The following is a 22,535-nucleotide window of genomic DNA, read 5'->3' on the forward strand; positions in this document are numbered from 1 at the left end:
TACAAAACGGGCTGGACCAAGTTTAGTAGTAAAACAAAGCACACAAAGTGTGTATGTGAAATACGCTCGAGAGCTTTGAGTTGAGGAAAATATAGTGATAAAATATAAATATATGTATATGTATATATAAACAAAACGAAGAAAACAAAACAAAAAACGAAGAAATTTCCAACAACAAAAAGTTGTATATGATAAAAAAGTTGTAGTTAGGTGCATGCGCGCAACAGCAAAGTAATCTTGCCAAACATATTGCCCGATTAAAATTGTTGTAATTTAACTAACGATCGATCGAATGCTGTGATATGAACACGAATGGCCTAAGCCTTGGCTTGAATGGAGGAAAGCATGTTTGAATAGTTGGCATCGCGACAAGCGACGCAAAAATTATGAACGCGGAAGATTTTTTTTGGTGAAAACGGAAACTACGAAACGAAAGATAGATATATGTAAATAACAACATAAAAAATTTCCTTTGTAGTGTTCGTGTAGTGTAAAGGTAATACAAATAAATAATAAATTGATTAATCTTTTCTCATAACATTTTTCATAATCAAAAGTTTTTAGGTTTCTTTTTTTTTAAATATTTATTATCAAATTTTAGTGCAAATAAAATAATATAAAAAGATGACAGCAGCAACCAAAATAACTGATTTACTATTTTTTGGATAATCCATTAAGTTTAATAATGCGGCAATTAATTTATGGTCGGGAAATCGATTATTTTGTCTGATCGGTGGTAATAATTCCCTTTCAATTTAGTAATCGGGTTAAATAAGTCATAAATTTCTATAAATTAATTTACTCTAAAAATACCTAAAAACTAGATAATCATATTATGATTGTTCTGTAAAATAACCAAACTAATGAGATTGCTATAAATAAAATATGCGACTGTGATTATTCCAAAATGATTAATTGTGAAATCTGTTGCTATTGTTAATTATTAAATTAAAATTGTACTGATTGTGAAATCATTCCTTTCCTGCAACGTTAATGATACTTCCCAAGTGAAATAAGCAAGTTAGATTAATCGTTTTGTAACTTAATCCAAATACAGCACGTAAAATACGTTTTCTTTAAATAAACATGATTAATGCTATTGTGTTAATTAAATTAAATAATTAATTAACAACAAACAAACAACACGAAAAATTTACACTCAAGCTAATTATTTAGACTAATCGTAGATGATTACTGCCTGATTAATTAAGTTGCTAAAATGAACTAGAAACAATGTTCGATTAATTTATTAATCACGAATCCCTACACAAAAAGTAACGTAAAACATTCTAACAACTAAAATTGGTTACTTGAATTCAGAAGATTTTATTAGTTAATCAAATAAATTTTTTTCGGACTAACTAAGAAGAATCGATAATTAATATTGTTCTATTTAATAATCAAATTTGATTAGTCAGTTTAATCGACAACGAGTTTTATTACACATAAGTTAAAACCCGTTAAACGATACTCAGAAAACATATCTGATTACGATTTTATTATGACCACGTTAAATAATCAATCTAATTGGAGTAGTGATTAAGTTTGATTAATGATAAATCATGCATCTACATATTAATAGAATACATTAAACATACATTAAACAGTATAAAAGGTACATTGCATAATAATTAATAGAAATGTCTTTAATACAAAAAACAAAAAAATATAGACGCGAATTGAATTTTGCACAATCGAAAATTATTATTCTTTTCTTACTCAACTAGGATTAGGGACCGTATTGGATTATTCGACCAACCAATGAAATACAAATCATCATCCAAAATTATACAAAAGACGCAGATACATAAAGTTATTAAATCGTGAATAATTAAATTAATTAGTTACATAAGTCTTGATTTTCGATAGTGTGAATAAAAGAACATCCCTATAAACAATAAAATATCAAAAGGTTACTCAGCTGAAAATTGCTTAGTCAAATTTTAACTGCTCGTATAAAGAATTAAAGAAATTGAATTGTATCAAATAAAATGTGCGAAGTTGGGAAATTATTACCTTTTCGAATCGATAAATAAATTGCTTCAGAGAATACGTTTATACACGTCACCCAGTCAAATAATCAGAATAATGATTTTGACTAACTGAAAAAAGTGGTTCTGATTGATTGAATAATCGCACATCTCTAAGGAAATTAACAAGTAAAACGCCATACAAGAAAATAATAAAATTAGTTAAATTATAAATAATCAAAATATGATTAATAGGGAATTTATAATTTTGATTAGTCATAAATGAATTATTACTATTTGACTAATTCACTAATCAGGCGCGCTTAGTCGCAATAAAAAAAGAGTTTGTTTAAAGGTCATTAAAAAACCTTAAAACTAATCTCGAAACCAACAATTTAAGCAAAAAAAAATTGTTTAATTCATTTCAAAAATGTGTAAATGATTTTTGTTTTACAAGTGAATAAATGAAAGTTGTTTTCTAAATAATAATACAAAATGAGATCACCACCAATAAAGAAGTGTAAAAATTTTATGCAAAAATTAAACTCACAAAATTTTTTCCAAATGCGCAGCTAAATCATAAATAATAATTAAATTAAGGCATTAATTAAAAAAAAGTTGTTTTTCCGCTTTGTTTATTTGCCTAGCAAATCAAGTTAAATGTCGATGGTGCTTGAATATTACACACACACGCACACACATAGTGTTGTGTGTTTGTTTGTGTGTTAGTATGGCATTATGTGCGTGTTAATATTTATTTAAAAGCCTGTATAAGTTACTAGCTAAACAACAACAAGCAAAATGGCAAGGCAAACCAACTTAAGAAACTCGTCTGAAGAGCTTAATAAGAAAAAAAGCAAAACAAACAAGAAAGAAGAGCAACAAATAAAACAAAAAATTTAAAAAGAAAAACAACGTATAAACTTAATTTAAGCTTTCAATAATCTTAAACCGAATGTTTTGACTTAAGAAATTCAAAAATAACTTTAACCAGAATCAAAGCAATCCACAACAGTTATACTAATAAATAAAAATAACTATAAAACAACAAAAAATACTGTAAATTACAAAAAAAAAAAAAAACAACAAATACTGAAATGCAAATAGCAATCTCACAAATGAAATGAGCTTAAAACCACAATAACAAACATAAATCACACTCTATAAACAACAACAAGAGCGCTTAAAACAGAAAAAACAACATACAACTTTTTTAAACACAACGAATTGGCTTTGTTATTGTATTTCGTTCATCACAGAATTTTTTGTTAATATTTTTTTTTAAATATTTGTTTGTTTATTTGTTTGTGTCGCGAGCGTATTGCAAAGATATTGTAAAGTAGAGCAACAGAAATTGGTGTGGTCGAATGTTTGTTGCTGGATCGGTTTTAAAATGTAAGCAATCTGATGTGATAATGGGTTTGGGATTGAGTTGCTTATGTTTACCTCGCATGCACGTGCCTCAATACAACTTCACTCTGTAAAAAATTCAGTTTGTCCCTCACTTACTAGAGATATACGCCGCCGTCGATTTTTGTCTTTTTTCGCGCACCGCCGCCGAATGTCAAAAATATCGGCGAGCGGCGGCAACGGGGGACAATCTCTCCACAAGGAGCTACTCCTGGAAATTTTTGAACGATCTGCGAGATTTTGAGGCATAAACCCCGGATCTTTCCGAAATGGCCAAACGTTGATTTCCTTAAATACATACAAACAAAAGCTTTGCTAAATATTATTTTTTTGAATAAAAACTTAAGCATTTTGAAGTAAGAACACCGGCGTACGCCGGCGCGCCGTCCACTCTGCCGCCGCCGGTATATAATAGAGCCTACGCCGCCGCCGATAAATCCGTGTAAACCTCTATCACATACGCACTAATTTTATAGTGGGGCAAGACATGACGGTTGATGGTTGGCGCAAGGGTGCTCAAATTGCGGACGAGGCGATACATTTGTACACAGAGGGTTCCAAAGTAGTGGAAGGAGTAGGGTCTGCGTTATACTGTGCTGATGAGGAAATAAATCCTTGGAAAGAATCGGGACGAAGAAAAGCATACATCTATATTGTGTCCCAGGGCATATGAGAATAGACGGGAATGAAAAGCGGATGAGCTAAATAAAAAGGGTTCATTCCTTGAAGCTTCCTGTGTAGAAGTCTCAATTAGATTGTGCGAGATTAAGAAAACGCGAGAGGTGCACATGATCAACCAAGCGGGAAAGGCGTAGGTCCAAGCGCGGGGATGTAAAGTGCCGAAGATTATGTGTAGATGTTACAACCTTAATTAACAATGTTGCGCATATCATTAAAAAGAAAGGACTGTATACTCATGATGGGTATTCTGACTCGACACTACCTTCTGGCGCCACATGCCTTTAAATTTGGCTTGGTAAGTGAGAGCAGATATAGAAAGTGGGGGTCGAGGAGAAAACGATCGAGCACGTTTTGTAGTCGTGACCTGCGCTTTTCAGGCTAAGACTCCAGCTATTAGGAGTGAGAGAGCTGTCAGGTCTAGAAGCAGCAAGTGACATAAGTCCTATAAAGCTTCTAGTATTTGCCAAGAAGACGGAGTTCTTTTATAATATAGGTCCTGGTTTTTGATAGGGTTGGTCGTTAAATAAACTTCTGGTAACACTGCGAACTCACTCAGCCTATGTGACGTCCTCATGGACCGGCCAGTTCAAGTTAAGCTAATCTATAACGTATTCCGCACTTTCTTATATTCTTTGCCATTATTGTCGGCTCTTTTCTTACTTGAAGTTATCGTTATCGTAGCTGTGTTTTTGTTGTTGATGCATCATCAATTGCAATTGGTACTGTGGCGATATACTTCCGAGGGGATTTATGCCGAGCTTCTCCTCCAACTTGCGTTGTGCTTGTCCTTAATTCTTCCCACAAATTTGCGACAAGCGGCCTACGTGTTTGCTGTGACTCCGAACGGCATCTGCAAGCAGATAAGTTTTCGCTGCAAGCTTTTCATGGCAGTAATGCACTTGGAGTATTTTGCAAACTCCTGCGATGGCATTTTTTTTTTAATTGAAAACACGCTTTTCTAAAGATTTTATTAGTGCTTTACCCGGGCGTTGTAACCAGCTACTTTGGAGTGGTAGGCGACCGCGTTATCATCACACCATGGCGGCCATTTGTAACTGCCCCCATTTGCCACTATATGTAAACTTATTCTCAAAGTTGGATCGGGAGTTGGCGAATGTTCGTATACCTTAAATGTTATCACAGCAACTGAACTATCGTAGAAATATCAGCAGCGCCTTCGAAGAAATCACCGTGACTAGCTGATTCTGAAAGCATTTGCGTCTCGTTTATAATCGCGCTTACCAATAACAGCAATCACAGACTTAACCACAGCTCCCGTCACAGTTAATATTGAAAGATGGTATTGTGTAAAGCTTGGTGAATATAACCAATTTAGTATTAGCTTTAAAGTCACTTTCAGGCGGTTCAAAGAGTTCAATGTGTTCTACAACAGTATGCACAAAGTTTGAATATGTTTTTCGATTACCGCTAAATATCTGTCGTCGGCACATGTATTCTTTCTAATTTTCTCTATGAGATGAGAGGATATGCATTCCATACTTTATTTGATGCCCTCCTCAAATTGCGCTAGAAAAAGGTGTCAGGACTTAGCCCCAAATCTGGCTCTCTGACTTGCTGATGTAAGATGTTAAAGTCAAGTCAAGGCAAGCCTGGAGAGCTATTTACACGGATTTGTCTATGGAGTATGTCTGCTTAGAAAGGGAGAGGTTTTGAATGTTCAGATCTAGAAGTTATTTCACTCATATTTTGTGAAATAAAACTTAGCGGAAGTCAATCGGCTTTGGGTACCAAACCCTTCCTCCTTTGGTTATGAATGCTGTGCTTGCCTCGGTCCACATTGTCATAGCGTGCTCTATAGATTTCCATCAGAATTGCAGGTGTCACCATAATCACATCTCAGTTTTTCTTCCTGCCAATACTAGAAATATGATCTCCTCCTGGCCCGTTTTATAATTTAAAAAATTGCTTTGCAATTTATCTTCCACGGCCTTGAACAACATTTTCAAGTTACAGTTTGTGCAGAAACATTTTCTACTATCGCGAAAAATGACAAAAATATCTACTCTAACGTAAAAACTGAATTTTATTTGACAGCGAAATGTACATTCGCCGCTTAGCAACAGCAGAAAAGCACAAAAAATAGTAACAACAAGTAAGGAAGGTTAAGTTCGGGTGTAACCGAACATTACATACTCAGTTGAGAGCTATGGTGACAACATAAGGGAAAATAATCATGTAGGAAAATGAACCGAGGGTAACCCTGGAATGTGTTTGTATGACATGTGTATCAAACGAAAGGCATTAAGGAGTATTTTAAGAGGAAGTGGGCCATAGTTCTATAGATGGACGGCTTTTCGGGATATCGCCATAAAGGTGGACCAGGCTTGACTCTAGAATTTGTTTGTACGATATGGGTATCAAATGAAATGTGTTAATGATAATTTTAAAAGGGAGTGGGGCTTAGTTCTATAGGTGGACGCCTTTTCGAAATATCGCCATAAAGGTGGACCAGGGGTGACTTTAGAATGCGTTTGTACAATATGGGTATCAAATTAAAGGTAGTAATGAGAGTTTTAAAAGGGAGTGGTGGTTGTTGTATAGGTGGTCGTATTTTCGAGATATCGCCATAAAGGTGGACCAGGGGTGACTCTAGAATGCGTTTGTACGATATGAGTATCAAATGAAAGGTGTTAATGAGTATTTTAAAAGGGAGTAATCCTTAGTTCCATAGGTGGACGCCGTTTCGAGATATCGCCATAAAGGTGGACCAGGGGTGACCCTAGAATTTGTTTGTACAATATGGGCATCAAACGAATGGTGTTAATGAGTATTTTAAAAGGGAGTAATCCTTAGTTCCATAGGTCGACGCCGTTTCGAGATATCGCCATAAAGGTGGAGCAGGGGTGACCCTAGAATTTGTTTGTACAATATGGGCATCAAACGAATGGTGTTAATGAGTATTTTAAAAGGGAGTGGGCCTTAGTTCTATAGGTGGATGCCGTTTCGAAATATCGCCATAAAGGTGGACCAGGGGTGACTCTAGAATGTGTTTGTACGATATGGGTATCGAATTAAAGGTATTAATGAGGGTTTTAAAAGGGAGTGGTGGTTGTTGTATAGGTGGTCGCATTTTCGAGATATCGCCATAAAGGTGGACCAGGGATGACCCTAGAATTTGTTTGTACAATATGGGTATCAAAAGAAAGGGGTTAATGAGTATTTTAAAAGTGATTAATCCTTAGTTCCATAGGTGGACGCCGTTTCGAGATATCGCCATAAAGGTGGAGCAGGGGTGACCCTAGAATTTGTTTGTACAATATGGGTATCAAAAGAAAGGTGTTAATGAGTATTTTAAAAGGGAGTAATCCTTAGTTCCATAGGTGGACGCCGTTTCGTGATATCGCCATATAGGTGGGCCAGGGGTGACTCTAGAATTCGTTTGTGCAATATGAGTATCAAACGAAAGGAGTTAATGAGTATTTTAAAAGGGAGTGGGCCTTCGTTCTACAGGTGTTCGCCTTTTCGAAATATCGCCATAAAGGTGGACCAGGGGTGACTTTAGAATATGTATGTACGATATGGGTATCAAATGAAAGGTGTTAATGAGTATTTTAAAAGGGAGTGGGGCTTAGTTCTATAGGTTGACGCCTTTCCGAAATATCGCCATAAAGGTGGACCAGGGGTGACTTTAGAATATGTTTGTACGATATTGGTATCAAATGAAAGGTGTTAATGAGTATTTTAAAAGGGCGTGGGGCTTAGTTCTATAGGTGGACGCCTTTTCGAGATATTGCCATAAAGGTGGACCAGGGGTGACTTTAGAATATGTTTGTACGATATGGGTATCAAATGAAAGGTGTTAATGAGTATTTTAAAAGGGAGTGGGGCTTAGTTCTATAGGTTGACGCCTTTCCGAAATATCGCCATAAAGGTGGACCAGGGGTGACTTTAGAATATGTTTGTACGATATTGGTATCAAATGAAAGGTTTTAATGAGTATTTTTAAAAGGGAGTGGGCCTTCGGTCCATAGGTGTTCGCCTTTTCGAAATATCACCATAGAGGTGGACCAGGGGTGACTTTAGAATATGTTTGTACGATATGGGTATCAAATGAAAGGTGTTAATGAGTATTCTAAAAGGGCGTGGGCTTAGTTCTATAGGTGAACGCCTTTTCGAGATATCGCCATAAAGGTGGACCAGGGGTGACTCTAGAATGAGTTTGTACGATATGGGTATCAAATTAAAGGTATTAATGAGAGTTTTAAAAGGGAGTGGTTGTAGTTGTATATGTGAAGGCGTTTTCCAGATATCGACCAAAATGTGGACCAGGGTGACCCAGAACATCATCTGTTGGATACCGCTAATTTATTTTATTTATATATATAAAAATGAATTGCTGTTCGTTAGTCTCGCTAAAACTCGAGAACGGCTGAACGGATTTATCTTATCTTGGTCTTGAAATATTCGTGGAGGTCTATGGAAGATTTAAAAGGTTAAAAAAATTCGAATACTTGCCGGGAAAATACTCAAAACAGCATATTTCCTCGAGATATAGGCCAAAACGTGGACCCGGGTACCCCTAGAGTGTGTTTATAGAATATGGATATCATATGAAAGCTGTTGATGAGTGCTTTAGTAGAGGGTAATTTTCATACCCCTGGGTGACTAGGGTCTCGAGATATAGGCCAAAACGTGGACCCGGGTACCCCTAGGGTGTGTTTATAGAATATGGATATCAAATAAAAGCTGTTGGTGAGTGCTTTAGTAGAGGGTAATTTTCATACCCCTGGGTGACTAGGGTCCAGAGATATACGCCAAAACGTGGACCCGGGTACCAATAGGGTGTGTTTATAGAATATGGATATCAAATAAAAGCTGTTTGTGAGTGCTTTAGTAGAGGGTAATTTTCATACCCCTGGGTGACTATGGTACAGAGATATAGGCCAAAACGTGGACCCGGGTACCCCTAGAATATGCATATCAAATGAAAGCTCTTGATGAGTGCTTTAGTAGAGGGTAATTTTCATACCCCTGGGTGACTCGGGTCTCGAGATATAGGCCAAAACGTGGACCTGGGTACCCCTAGAATGTGTGTATAGAATATGGCTATCAGATGAAAGCTGTTGACGAGTACTTTAGTAGGGGGTAATTTTCATACCCCTGGGTGACTTGGGTCTCGAGCTATAGGCCAAAAAGTGGATACGGGTACCCCTAGAATCTGTTTATAGAATATTGATATGAGATTAAAGCTGTTGATGAGTGCTTTAGTAGAGGGTAATTCTCATACCCCTGGGTAACTAGGGTCTCGAGATATAGGCCAAAACGTGGACCCCGGTACCCCTAGAATGTGTTTATAGAATGCGGATATCAAATGAAAGCTGTTGATGAGTGCTTTATTAGAGGGTAATTTTCATATCCCTGGGTGACTAGGGTCTCGAGATATAGGCCAAAAAGTGGACCCGGGTACCCCTAGAATCTGTTTATAGAATATTGATATCAGATTAAAGCTGTTGATGAGTGCTTTAGTAGAGGGTAATTTTCATACCCTTGGGTGACTAGGGTCTCGAGCTATATGCCAAAAAGTGGACCCGGGTACACCTAGAATGTATTTATAGAATATTGATATCGAATGAAAGCTGTTGATGAGAGCTTTAGTAGAGGGTAATTTTCTTACCCCTGGGTGACTATGGTCTCTGGATATAGGCCAAAATGTGGTCAGACGGAAAAAGCTTATTAAAATGTATGCAGATTGGCCAAATTTAGGGCAGGACAACGTCTGCCGGGTCTTCTAGTTTATTTATATATGTAATACCTGCCAAGATTTTAAGGGTTTTTTATTTCGCCCTGCAGAACTTTTTCATTTTCTTCTACTTAATATGGTAGGGGCCACAACAATTATATAAAGTTTTTTCTAAAGTTATATTTCGCGTCAATAAAACAATCCAATTACCTTACCATGTTTCATCCCTTTTTCGTATTTGGTATAAAATTATGGCATTTTTTCATTTTTCGTAATTTTCGATACCGAAAAATTGGGCGTGATCATAGTCGGATTTCGTTCATTTTTCATACCAAGATAAAGTGAGTTCAAGTAAGCACGTGAACTAAGTTCATTAAAGATATGTCGATTTTTGCTCAAGTTATCGTGTTAAAGGCCATGCGGAAGGACAGACGGAAGACTGTGTATAAAAACTGGGCGTGGCATCAACCGATTTCGCCCTTTTTCACACAAAACCGTTATCGTCCTAGAATCTAAGCCCCTACCAAATTTCAAAAGGATTGGTTAATTTTTGTTCAACTTATGGCGTTAAAAGTATCCTAGACAAATTAAATGAAAAAGGGCCGAGCCACGCCCATTTTGAAATTTTCTTTTATTTTTGTATTTTGTTGCACCATATCATTACTGGAGTTGAATGTTGACATAATTTACTTATATACTGTAAAGATATTAAATTTTTTGTTAAATTTTTTTTTTTAAAAGTGGGCGTGGCCCTTCTCCGATTTTGCTAATTTTTATTAAGCGTACATATAGTAATAGCAGTAACGTTCCTGCCAAATTTCATCATGATATCTTCAACGAATGCCAAATTACAGCTTGCAAAAATTTTAAATTACCTTCCTTTAAAAGTGGGCGGTGCCACGCCCATTGTCCAAAATTTTACTAATTTTCTATTCTGCGTCATAAGTTCAACTCACCTACCAAATTTCGTCGCTTTATCTGTCTTTGGTAATGAATTATTGCACTTTTTCGGTTTTTCGAAATTTTCGATATCGAAAAAGTGGGCGTGGTTATGTCCGATATCGTTCATTTTAAATAGCGATCTGAGATGAGTGCTCAGGAACCCACGTACCAAATTTCATCAAGATACCTCAAAATTTACTCAAGTTATCGTGTTAACGGACGGACGGACATGGCTCAATCAAATTTTTTTTCGATACTGATTATTTTGATATATGGAAGTCTATATCTATCTCGATTCCTTTATATATGTACAACCAACCGTTATCCAATCAAACTTAATATACTCTGTGAGCTCTGCTCAACTGAGTATAAAAACAAACAAAATTATTGCGTGGAATGTGCCACGCACTCCATGCTTCAGCTACACAAACACCAACGTACATACATAAATATAACAAATAAAGGTGTCTAAGTTCGGTTGTAAACGAACATATATACTCAGTGTGAGCTTCTATTGTACATTTCATTTTAGATAAATTACTTTTCTACATAACACGTGGCACCGCCCGTTAAAAAAAAATGTCTACCCGTTTCCTCTTACAATAAAACTTAATAAACGATTCAAAACTATTTTGTGCTAAGTTATAGGTTATTATTTTCGTCCACAACCCTTTTAAAAATCTTTTATATAAGAGTGGGCGTGGTCCTTAACCGATCTCGTCAATTTTTCTTCAAAGCATTCCTTATAGTAAAGGCAACATCTGCTGAATTTTGTTAGAATAGGTTCAACGATGCAATTGATTTTCTCACAAGTGAGCGGTGCCACGCCCATTTAAAAAAAAATTTTTCAAATTTTAATCAGGAGTCTCAATATCAGTCCACACATCAAATTTCAACATTCTATGTGTATTATTTACTAAGTAATCAGGTTTTTTGTGTTTTCCAAAATGTTTACATATGAAAAGTGGGCGTGGTTATCATCCGATTTCGCTCAGTTTCAATACCAATCTATTCTGGGTCCAGGTAAGCTAATGTACCAAATTTGATGAAGATATCTCCATATTTACTCAGGTTGTTGTGTTAAGGGACAGACGAACGGACGGACATGGCTTAATCAAAATTTTTTTCGATACTGATGATTTTGATATATGGAAGTCTATATCTATCTCGATTCCTTTATACCTGTACAACCAACCGTTATCCAATCAAAGTTAATATACTCTGTGTGCAAAGCACTCTGAGTATAAAAATAGGTACCAATCAACATAAACTTAGCACCAAAGGCAAAATCGCACCAAACACCCAGCAGCAACAACAAGAGCGTATGTACTTGCAGCAGCTATCAGCATATCAATGCTCTCGATTGCTTGCCGACTGACATCCCTCACCTCTTGCCTGTCGTCAGCCGTTTATTAGAAAATTCCGTTGAACGAGTTTTCGATTTTTAACAACAACTACAACAACAACTACTAAGCGTGGTTGCAATGTTGAACTATTGAGTTGATTTGTTGTTGCAGCCGTTGCACCAGCGGCATTTAGCTGTCAGCATTTTTTGCTAACAAAGTATGTTGCAACGTACCAAACAACAACAACAAAATTGCTACAACTACGAAGGTGCGCGCGCTGCCTTCTCCAAATGCTCGTTGCGCGCTGTTTGTTGCTCAAAGTTTTTTTTGCTTGTAGTTTGCTTTTTTGTTTTTTGTACGGTTTGCCTTGTAACGATGATTGAGGATCGGTGAAACAAGTGCAATATTTTAATTACGAGCATAACTTGTTGCAATAATATTAATAATGACAACAACAATGTGTGTAAAAAACTTGTTGTCGGTTAAGAGGCGATTGGGGAATGCCTTGGCAAAAAATCGAGTATTTGGCACATAGGACTTTAAAAAATGAAAATAAAGTGGACAAAATGTAAAAAGTGTGACACAACAAAAATTTAGTTTTTTCCTAGAAGTGGTATTTGAAAATGGAGCACAAATGGCAATAAAAATGTGCTTTTTATCGAGGAAAGCGTGAACGAACACTTAGTCGTAACTATTTTTAAGAACCTAATGTTAAGTGGAGTTGGCATGACGGGGTCGACTAAGGCCAAGGAGGGGCTCACTGACCGGTGTTATATCAGATACCGTGGATCAAACATTTTCTGTAGTCAATAAACTTATGTTGAGTTGGAAACCTCTGTTAGAGCTTTGAGGAACCGTTAACCTAGATTATTTAACTACCTTTTACTTAGTGCTGGACAATGACATAGCAGATTAACCCCACACAATACCAATTGCTACACGCATTCCTCCTCTAGCATTCGTCTGCAGTGGCTTCAGTACTAACAGTAGGCTCCGCTTACTTAAAGTTTTATAGGACTTATTTGTGCTTGCATTGAGTTAAAAAGAGGTCTTAGATATATCTGTAAAATAGTTTTTGGCAAGGATGTGAGCAGTCGTATCCGTTTTGGCCAAGACAGCTGCTTTACAATTGCCTTTAATATCCCTGTGTTGCGTAATTGACTCTTTGTTGTCGAATATGCGGCTAATGTTTTGAGAGGAGGCTATCTTTGGCGGCTAAAGTAGCACTCATCCAATGTTGGACACACATACAAATATACCGAAGTAGAAAGGTAGTAAGTCATGGTGATGGAGCGGGAAGTGAGGTTGGAGATGAAGAGGGAAGCAGGTGCGCAATCTGTGGGCGGTAAACGTGCAATGTGTGGATGGTTGAATCGATAGACGAGTCTCGGATGCCATACAGGCTTCAAGTGCCCAATATGCTCGTAGGACTTGTGGATGGTAAGTCGGCAGAGTCGTAAGACAGAGTCGCATAAAAGGTGATAGCGGGCGCCCCAGGGTATCGAAGTATGAAACGTAGTTTGCATCCGCTGCTTGTCCACTTACAAAGAAAAATGGCCGAGGAATCGACATCCAGCCTGGATTCTTTTGGCTGCCTGCCTCGGCCTGCTTCGGCTGACGGGGTAGTTTTTTGGTATACGTACTTTTTGTGTGGTTGCACAACAAACAAGAACCCCATATAAATGTATCTATGGGCTAAAAATTGCCCTAAATACCCAATAAGAAAGTTTAGATGATAGGCCCCAAGTGCATCCTAGCATCCTCATATAGTGCCACGTAGGCTATCTTTTCTCCCATTTCTCCATTAAGTTTTTACGTGAACTTACTGTCTATCTAATATTATTCCTAAATATTTTGTGCTGTATTGATCTCGTAAGGTTACCTCAAAAATATAAAACAATACAATTTTTTTTGACGAATTTTTATAAAAATTGCTGCTGTTATTTTCCTGTTCGCTACTGAACGTGTAAATAAATGGTAGCTAGTTAAAATTATAATCAAGTATAAAAAAATATGTGGCATAAAAATTCGATGATAAGAAGAACAACAAAAGAACGAAGGCCAGGGCAATAGCAAAAGTAAATACATTTACATTTATATACATACTTTTATTAATATGTATATTAAAATCAGTATTATTTAGTTTACAGCAATGTGTTCAGCAACTTATCGTGTTTGACGTATGGCGATCATGAAGGTTTTATTTTTATACTCAGTTGAGCAGAGCTCACAGAGTATATTAACTTTGATTGGATAACGGTTGGTTGTACAGGTATAAAGGAATCGAGATAGATATAGACTTCCATATATCAAAATCATCAGGATCGAAAAAAATTTGTTTGAGCCATGTCCGCCCGTCCGTCCGTCCGTTAACACGATAACTTGAGTAACTTTTGAGGTATCTCGATGAAATTTGGTGTGTAGATTCCTGAGACCTCATCTCAGATCGCTATTTAAAATGAACTATATCGGACTATAAACACGCCCACTTTTTCGATATCGAAAATTTCGAAAAACCGAAAAAGTGCGATAATTCATTATTAAAGACGGATAAAGCGATGACACTTTGTAGGTGAGTTGAACTTATGACGCAGAATAGAAAATTTGTAAAATTCGGGATAATGGGCGTGGCACCGCCCACTTTTAAAAGAAAGCAATTTAAAAGTTTTGCAAGCGGTAATTTGGCAGTCGTTGAAGATATCGTGATGAAATTTGGAAGGAATGTTACTCCTATTACTATATGTATGCTTAATAAAAATTTGCAAAATCGGAGAACAACCACGCCCACTTCTAAAAAAATTTTTTTTTTTAAGTCAAATTTTAACAAAAAAATTAATATCTTTACAGTATATAAGTAAATTATGTCAACATTCAACTCCAGTAATGATATGGTGCAACCAAATGCAATAAAAGAAAATTTCAAAATGGTCGTGCTTCCGCCCTTTTTCATTTAATTTGTCTAGGATACTTTCCTTGTGAAATTTGGTAGTGGCTTAGATTATGAGGCGATAACGTATTTCAGTGAAAAAGGGCGAAATCGGTTGAAGCCACGCACAGTTTTTATACACAGTCGACCGTCTGTCCTTCCGCTCGGCCGTTAACACGATAACTTGAGCAAAAATTGATATATCCTTACTAAACTCAGTTCACGTACTTATCTGAACTCACTTTGTATTGGTATACAAAATGGCCGAAATCCGACTATGACCACGCCCATTTTTTCGATATCGAAAATTACGAAAAATGAAAAAATGCCATAATTCTATACCAAATACGAAAAAAGGGATGAAACATGGTAATTTGATTGGTTTATTGACGCAAAATATAACTTTAGAAAAAACTTTGTAAAATGAGTGTGACACCTACCATATTAAGTAGAATAAAATGAAAAAGTTCTGCAGGGCGAAATAAAAAACCCTTTAAATCTTGGCAGGAATACTGTTCGTGGTATTACATATATAAATAAATTAGCGGTATCTAACACATGATGTTCTGGGTCACCCTGGTCCACATTTTGGTCGATATCTGGAAAACGCCTTCACATATACAACTACCACCACTCCCTTTTAAAAGCCTCATTAATACCTTTAATTTGATACCCATATCGTACAAACATATTCTAGAGTCACCCCTGGTCCACCTTTATGGCGATATCTCGAGAAGGCGACCACCTATAGAACTAAGGCCCACTCCCTTTTAAAAAGACTCATTAACACCTTTCATTTGATACCCATACCGTACAAACAAATTCTAGAGTCACCCCTGGTCCACCTTTATGACGATATCTCGAAAAGGCGTCCACCTATAGAACTAAGGCCCACTCCCTTTTAAAATGTTCATTAACCCCTTTCATTTGATACCCATATCGTCCAACACATTCTAGAGTCAGCCCTGCTCCACCTTTATGGCGATATCTCGAAAAGGCGTCCACCTATAGAACTAATCCCCACGCCCTTTTAAAATTCTCATTAACACCTTTCATTTGATAGCCATATCATACAAACACATTCTAGAGTCACCTCTGGTCCATTTTTATGGCGATATCTCGAAAAGGCGTCCACCTATAGAACTAAGCCCCACGCCCTTTTGAAATACTCATTAACACCTTTCTTTTGATACCAATATCGTACAAACGTATTCTAGAGTCACCCCTGGTCCACCTTTATGCCGATATCTCGAAAAAGCGTCCACCCATAGAACTAAGGTCCACTCCATTTTAAGATATTCATTAGCACCTTTCATTTGATATCCATTTCATACAAACGCATTCTAGAGTCATCCCTGGTCCACCTTTATGGCGATATCTCGAAAAAGTGTCCACCTATAGAACTATGGTCCACTCCCTCTTAAAATACTATTTAATACCTTCCATTTGGTATGCATGTTATACAAACACATTCCAGGGTTACCCTCGGTTCATTTTCCTACATGGTTATTTTCCCTTATGTTGTCACCATAGCTCTCAACTGAGTATGTAAAGTTCGGTTACACCCGAACTTAACCTTCCTTACTTGTTTTCATATGCGTTTAACTCAATCTTATGCATTATGGACAGATTGCACGTATTTTTATGGAGAACGGCAGATCGAGCGACAGTAGCGCCATCTGACATGAAAAAGTAGCCAACTTCCAACGTTTGTTGCAAGCAAAGCATAAGAAGAAAAATTCGACATTTCATTTGGCTTAGGGTGTTTTAACACTTTGCAATTGAAATTTATTTTCCCACTTGTTTGTACTTTTCTAACATTTTTCACAGTTAAAAACTGCAATTTAAGAAATGAATAGTGCACAAAATATGTTGGGAAGTATTTTTGTCGTATAGTAAGTATGTTTATAACAGTAATGTGCCAAATTTTATGTATGAATGGGCAAGGCGAAATAAACTTCAACAAATAAAAAAACAAATATCTCTACAAGTATTAATACTAGGCAGATGATATATGGCAGGCATACGCCCAACATGGATATTACATCAGTGGAGAAAAGTGAAAATAACTGGAAGAGAGGATGTGATACCTCCCATACAAAATTTTCTTTCCGTTTCATTTATCTCCTTGACCGATTAAGCCACATCACTCAAACTCGGCAAAGCTTCTAAAGCCAAAGTTCTAACGAAACTTGGAGACCATTGGAAAAAGGGGCGTGGCGCCTCTCACAAACTCAAATTTCCGTATCATACATATTCGTAACTACTGCCAACTTTTCTAAAACTATAAATAACCTACGCTGTGGTTAGTGAACGTAAATACTATGCTGAATATTTCATAAATTTTACAATGAGGAAAAGAACCAAATTTACAGTTAATGTAAAAACTGATCGTGGCGGAGCGCCATCTTTTGATAACTTTTCGGATATGTGAGCTCAACCATTTCAGAAGAATTTTAAACACACCCTCTTGATTGATTCGCATAGTACGAATTCGATTTCGTAAACCTCACATAGACAAACGTGAGTTAGATAAGGCCGTATCACTCTGCGCAGTGTTGAGTTATTGCGTTTATAGAGAGAATTGTGCCAGTGGCGCTTTGACGTTTTGTCAAAGATGAGTTTATACCACTTTAGTTTGACTGACACTACTGAATAGCGCGCTGGCGCCACCTTATTACGGAGAATAAGGTGGCGCCAGCGCGCTATTCAGTAGTGTCAGTCAAACTAAAGTGGTATAAACTCATCTTTGACAAAACGTCAATTGGCAATACTTAAGCTGTAGTCATAGGTGCCGTTTGTCGTATCGCTGTAGTCATATCCCTAACGTAATCAGCTGTTTATCGTTACGACGGTAAACCAAAAAACAATTGGTTGGCTACGATACGGTTACCACCTTAGCGGCACCAGTAATCGATTGCATTGATTCTCATAAGGTTGGTCGAATCAGCTGTTATAAGGGTACCGATACGGTTACCGATAAAGCACCAATGTCTGCAGCTTATATCTGCTCAGATTTCACTTACGACTGCTAAGGACGTTAGGAAGTGAGCAACATCTGTTAAGAAATAGATTTAGTTAGGTGTCAACTGAAGTTGGAAGGATTTACATTTGTATTGTTTATAAGCTGAATTACCAGCATTGTACTTGATGTCTTTTTTTTTAATCGACAGAAAAATTTGTATTCTTAGGCGCATCTTTTGAGCCAAAAAGTTGGCTGGCGCTATTGCGTCAACAGATTGCGCTGATATTGGAAAAAGTACGCGAGGGCGCGTAAAAAAGAGGAAATGTCAACCAAAGTCTCGCTCAATAGCTCATTATATAAATGTAGTCTTAAACAGCTAATAAAGCATAAAAAATGCCTTTTTAAAAACAAATCTTGATTAGCGTTGAGCGTGGCAGACAAAAAGTCCACGAGCAAGGTTTTAATTAGTTGTCGCTTGAATTGCACAGTACAAACGGTTGACTGCGCATAAAGAGTGATAAAAACACGCAAGCGTTTTAAAAAAAAATAAATATATAGGTATATGTCAACACAAAACAAAGACGCAAAGCAAAGACGAAATAAAATAAAAATTACAAAATTGTATATAAAATATCAGACAAGTGCGCACTGTAGTGCAACGGTTGACCGCTAAACGTACGCTTGAGTAATAAAAAAAAAAAAAAATGTTTATTATAAAAACAGCTGATTGCCAACGAGCGAATCATGTGTTCGGTTAAGCGGCGCATGCTCTTTGTAGTTTACCGTAATATTGATACGATTGAATTTAGGTTACGCGCTTTAAGATGCTGAACGCGTTTGTCTCTAGCGCTTGCTATATGATCTTCTTTAGCTATTAGCTACTTTCGTGTTTTGCAATTTGCCTCGAAACTATTATAGTCTGCGGTTAATGAAAAGGTCTCGAATACTCCATCAAACATATTTTACGCTTATAAGTTGATGGCGCAAGACACCGCGTTTCAAAGCACATATTAATTTCACGATTTTTGCGGTAGCAAATACATACACAGATAATGCACGCACACTTAGAAATAAGCGTACTCATACCATGCAAAAAATAGTGTGACTAATCCCTAAAGAGAGCGATATCCGATTGATCTCTTTTGCCTTCATTGGGGCATAATTGATCCCCCTTAACCCCTTTTTGGTACAGTTGGGATCAGTCAGTTTAAGTCTATGTAACATATTTTAAAATATATAAAAACAAGTCAGGAAGGCTAAGTTCGGGTGTAACCGAACTTTACATACTCAGCTGCCAAATTACAGCTTGCAAAACTTTTAAATTAACTTCTTTTAAAAGTTGGCGTTGCCACGCCCATTGTCCAAAATTTTAATAATTTTATATTCAGCGTCATAAGGTCAACCCACCTACCAAGTTTCATCGGTTTGGTAATGAATTATCGCGTTTTTAAGTTTTTCGAAATTTTCGATATCGAAAAAGTGGGCGTGGTTATAGTCCGATTTCGTTCATTTTAAACAGCGATCTGAGATGGGTGCCCAGGAACCTATATACCAAGTTTCATTAAGGTGATTGATTCGATTTATTTAAGAAAACTGCGGAGCCATATACCGAACCTTAATAACTAGGACCATGTGTTCCATTATCGTCGACCCATATCTCTTGGAATGAGTTGGCTACATAATAATTTTTTTTACATAAATGTATCAAACAATTTTTTGCAAATTTTAATATTGCATTTAAAATGTACGTAACCTCGTACCATCCGAAAACTAACACTGTTTGGTGAGAAAAGAGATTAGTCTTCATTCGTTCCTATATGGGTACAAAGGGCGTTGGTCCTATCGTTCGCGTTCGGGTATAAATGTGTACAAATAGTCTCTTTATAGGACATTCGCAAACAAAAGGGAACAGTACAACGCACACAAAGAGATCAAAACTGGCATTAGTCGCATACATACTCCTTTGTGACTCATCCTAGCCTAATGGCATTTTTTGCAGTGTACTTGCAAAGCGTGCGCGTTTATGGTGTACATGCGAAAGTGTTTGATATCAAGCCCGCGCGCACACACACACACTTTCGCATTCATTTTGTGAACCGCTCTTATTTTCAAAGCGACATCTAGCTGTCATACATCTGACATGTATACAACACGACGATCACTAGTAGCAGCGTTTGATGAACGCACCGCGCTCACGCACACATATGCGCATTAGATTGGCGAACATAAACAATTGCCGCTTGCCTATGATCGTTCGTTCGTTGATAACGTTCGTAGCGGCCATCAGTAAATTGCTTTGAATCGGCGCGCTCGGCTTTCGCTTGCATGATCGTTTTTTTTTTTTTGTTTGTTTGTTTTATGTTTATTTACATTTCGCGCGCTATTTTTTTGTGTTTCGGTTTTCAATGTGCTAGCGTGTTGATTTCATAGCGCCGTGGTGTTAAAATAAGTGCTAAGCGCCTCTCTTAAATGTAAATGCGCGCTAGCTCCCTATTCAGCGCGCACAGAATCGATTGGTAGCGGCACGATCGTCTGCGTTTAGAGGATTTCAATGTTTTACTTTTTCTTGAATTTAAATACATATATTCAATGATTCGGAGGGCAATTGATTTTGTAATATTAAATTGTAATGAACTTTTTTTTTTTTTAAATATAAAACAGCCTTTGAAATTTAGTTGGCAATTTTTAAAAACATTTTATTTACACTTTTTTCTCTGTTGCTCATTTCCACATACATGGCTTACACTTTCATAGCTGCTACATATTGGTATTATTATTATTGTTTTTGTATTTTTTCATAGTTTTTTATACTCAGTTGAGCAGAGCTCACAGAGTATATTAACTTTGATTGGATAACGGTTGGTTGTACAGGTATAAAGGAATCGAGATAGATATAGACTTCCATATATCAAAATCATCAGTATCGAAAAAAAATTTGATTAAGCCATGTCCGTCCGTCCGTCCGTCCGTCTGTCCCTTAACACGATAACTTGAGTAAATTTTGAGATATCTTAACGAAATTTGGTGTGTAGATTCCTGGGCACTCATCTCAGATCGCTATTTAAAATGAACGATATCGGACTGTAACCACGCCCACTTTTTCGATATCGAAAATTTCGAAAAATCGAAAAATTGCGATAATTCATTACCAAAGAGGGATGAAGCGATGAAACTTGGTAGGTGCGATGAGCTTATGACGCAGAATAGAAAATAAGTAAAATTTTGGACAATGGGCGTGGCACCGCCCACTTTTAAAAGAAGGTAATTTAGAAGTTTTACAAGCTGTAATTTGGCAGTCGTTGAAGATATCATGATGAAATTTGGCAGGAACGTTACTCCTATTACTATATGTATGCCCAATAAAAATTAACAAAATCGGAGAACGACCACGCCCACTTTTTTTTTTAAGTGAAATTTTTACAAAAAATTTAATATCTTTACAGTATATAAGTAAAATATGTCAACATTCGACTTCAGTAATGATATGGTGCAACAAAATACAAAAATAAAAGAAAATTTCAAAATGGGCGTGGCTCCCCCTTTTTCATTTAATTTGTCTAGGATACTTTTAATGCCATAAGTCGAACAAAAATTTACCAATCCTTGTGAAATTTGGCAGGGGCTTAGATTCTAAGACGATAAATGTTTTCTGTGAAAAAGGGCGAAATCGGTTGAAGCCACACCCAGGTTTTATACACGGTCGACCATCTGTCCTTCCGCTCGGCCATTAACACGATAACTTGAGCAAAAATCGATATATCTTTACTAAACGCAGTTCACATAATTATCTGAACTCACTTTCTATTGGTATAAAAAATGGCCGAAATCTGACTATGACCACGCTCACTTTTTCGATATCGAAAATTACGAAAAATGAAAAAAGTGCCATAATTCTATACCAAATACGAAAAAAGGGTTGAAACATTGTAATTGGATTGGTTTATTGACGCAAAATATAACTTTAGAAAAAAAATTTTGTAAAATAGATGTGACACCTACCATATTAAGTAAAAGAAAATGAAAAAGTTCTGCAGGGTGAAATCAAAACCCCTTGGAATCATGGCAGGAATACTGTTCGTGGTATTACATATATAAATAAATTAGCGGTACCCGACAGATGATGTTCTGGGTCACCCTGGTCCACATTTTGTTCGATATCTCGAAAACGCCTTCACATATACAACTACCACCACCCCCTTTTAAAATTCTTATTAATACCTTTAATGTGACACCCATATTTTACAAATACATTCTAGAGTCAACCCTGGTCCACCTTTATAACGATATCCCGAAAAGGCGTCCACCTATAGAATTAAGGCCCACTCCCTTTTAAAATACTCGTTAACACCTTTCATTTGATACCCATATTGTACAAACGCATTCTAGAGTCATCCCTGGTCCACCTTAATGGCGATATCTCGAAAAGGTGTTCACCTATAGAACTATGGCCCACTCCCTCTTAAAATACTATTTAATACCTGCCATTTGATACGCATGTCATACAAACACATTCCAGGGTTACCCGAGGTTCATTTTCCTACATGGTTATTTTCCCTTATGTTGTCACCATAGCTCTCAACTGAGTATGTAATGC

At 36.7% G+C, this 22,535-nt stretch overlaps 1 protein-coding gene across 2 annotated transcripts in view; it reads left to right on the forward strand.

Annotated features, from left to right (window-relative positions):
• The first annotated feature begins 201 nt into the window (after window positions 1-201).
• The window catches only part of dpp (decapentaplegic), a 337,917-nt gene continuing 315,583 nt past the window's right edge, over window positions 202-22,535 (forward strand). Inside the window, exon 1 of one of the 2 annotated variants that reach the window (XM_067768139.1) lies at window positions 202-496. The gene's annotated coding sequence lies outside the window, so the exon portion shown is untranslated. Of the gene's footprint in view, window positions 497-2,510; window positions 3,366-22,535 lie in introns of those variants that run through there. The other variant, XM_067768140.1, reaches the window with a different exon arrangement.

This window comes from Eurosta solidaginis, chromosome 2 (assembly GCF_040869045.1).
Source record: "Eurosta solidaginis isolate ZX-2024a chromosome 2, ASM4086904v1, whole genome shotgun sequence".
In the NCBI taxonomy this organism is placed as follows: domain Eukaryota; kingdom Metazoa; phylum Arthropoda; class Insecta; order Diptera; family Tephritidae; genus Eurosta; species Eurosta solidaginis.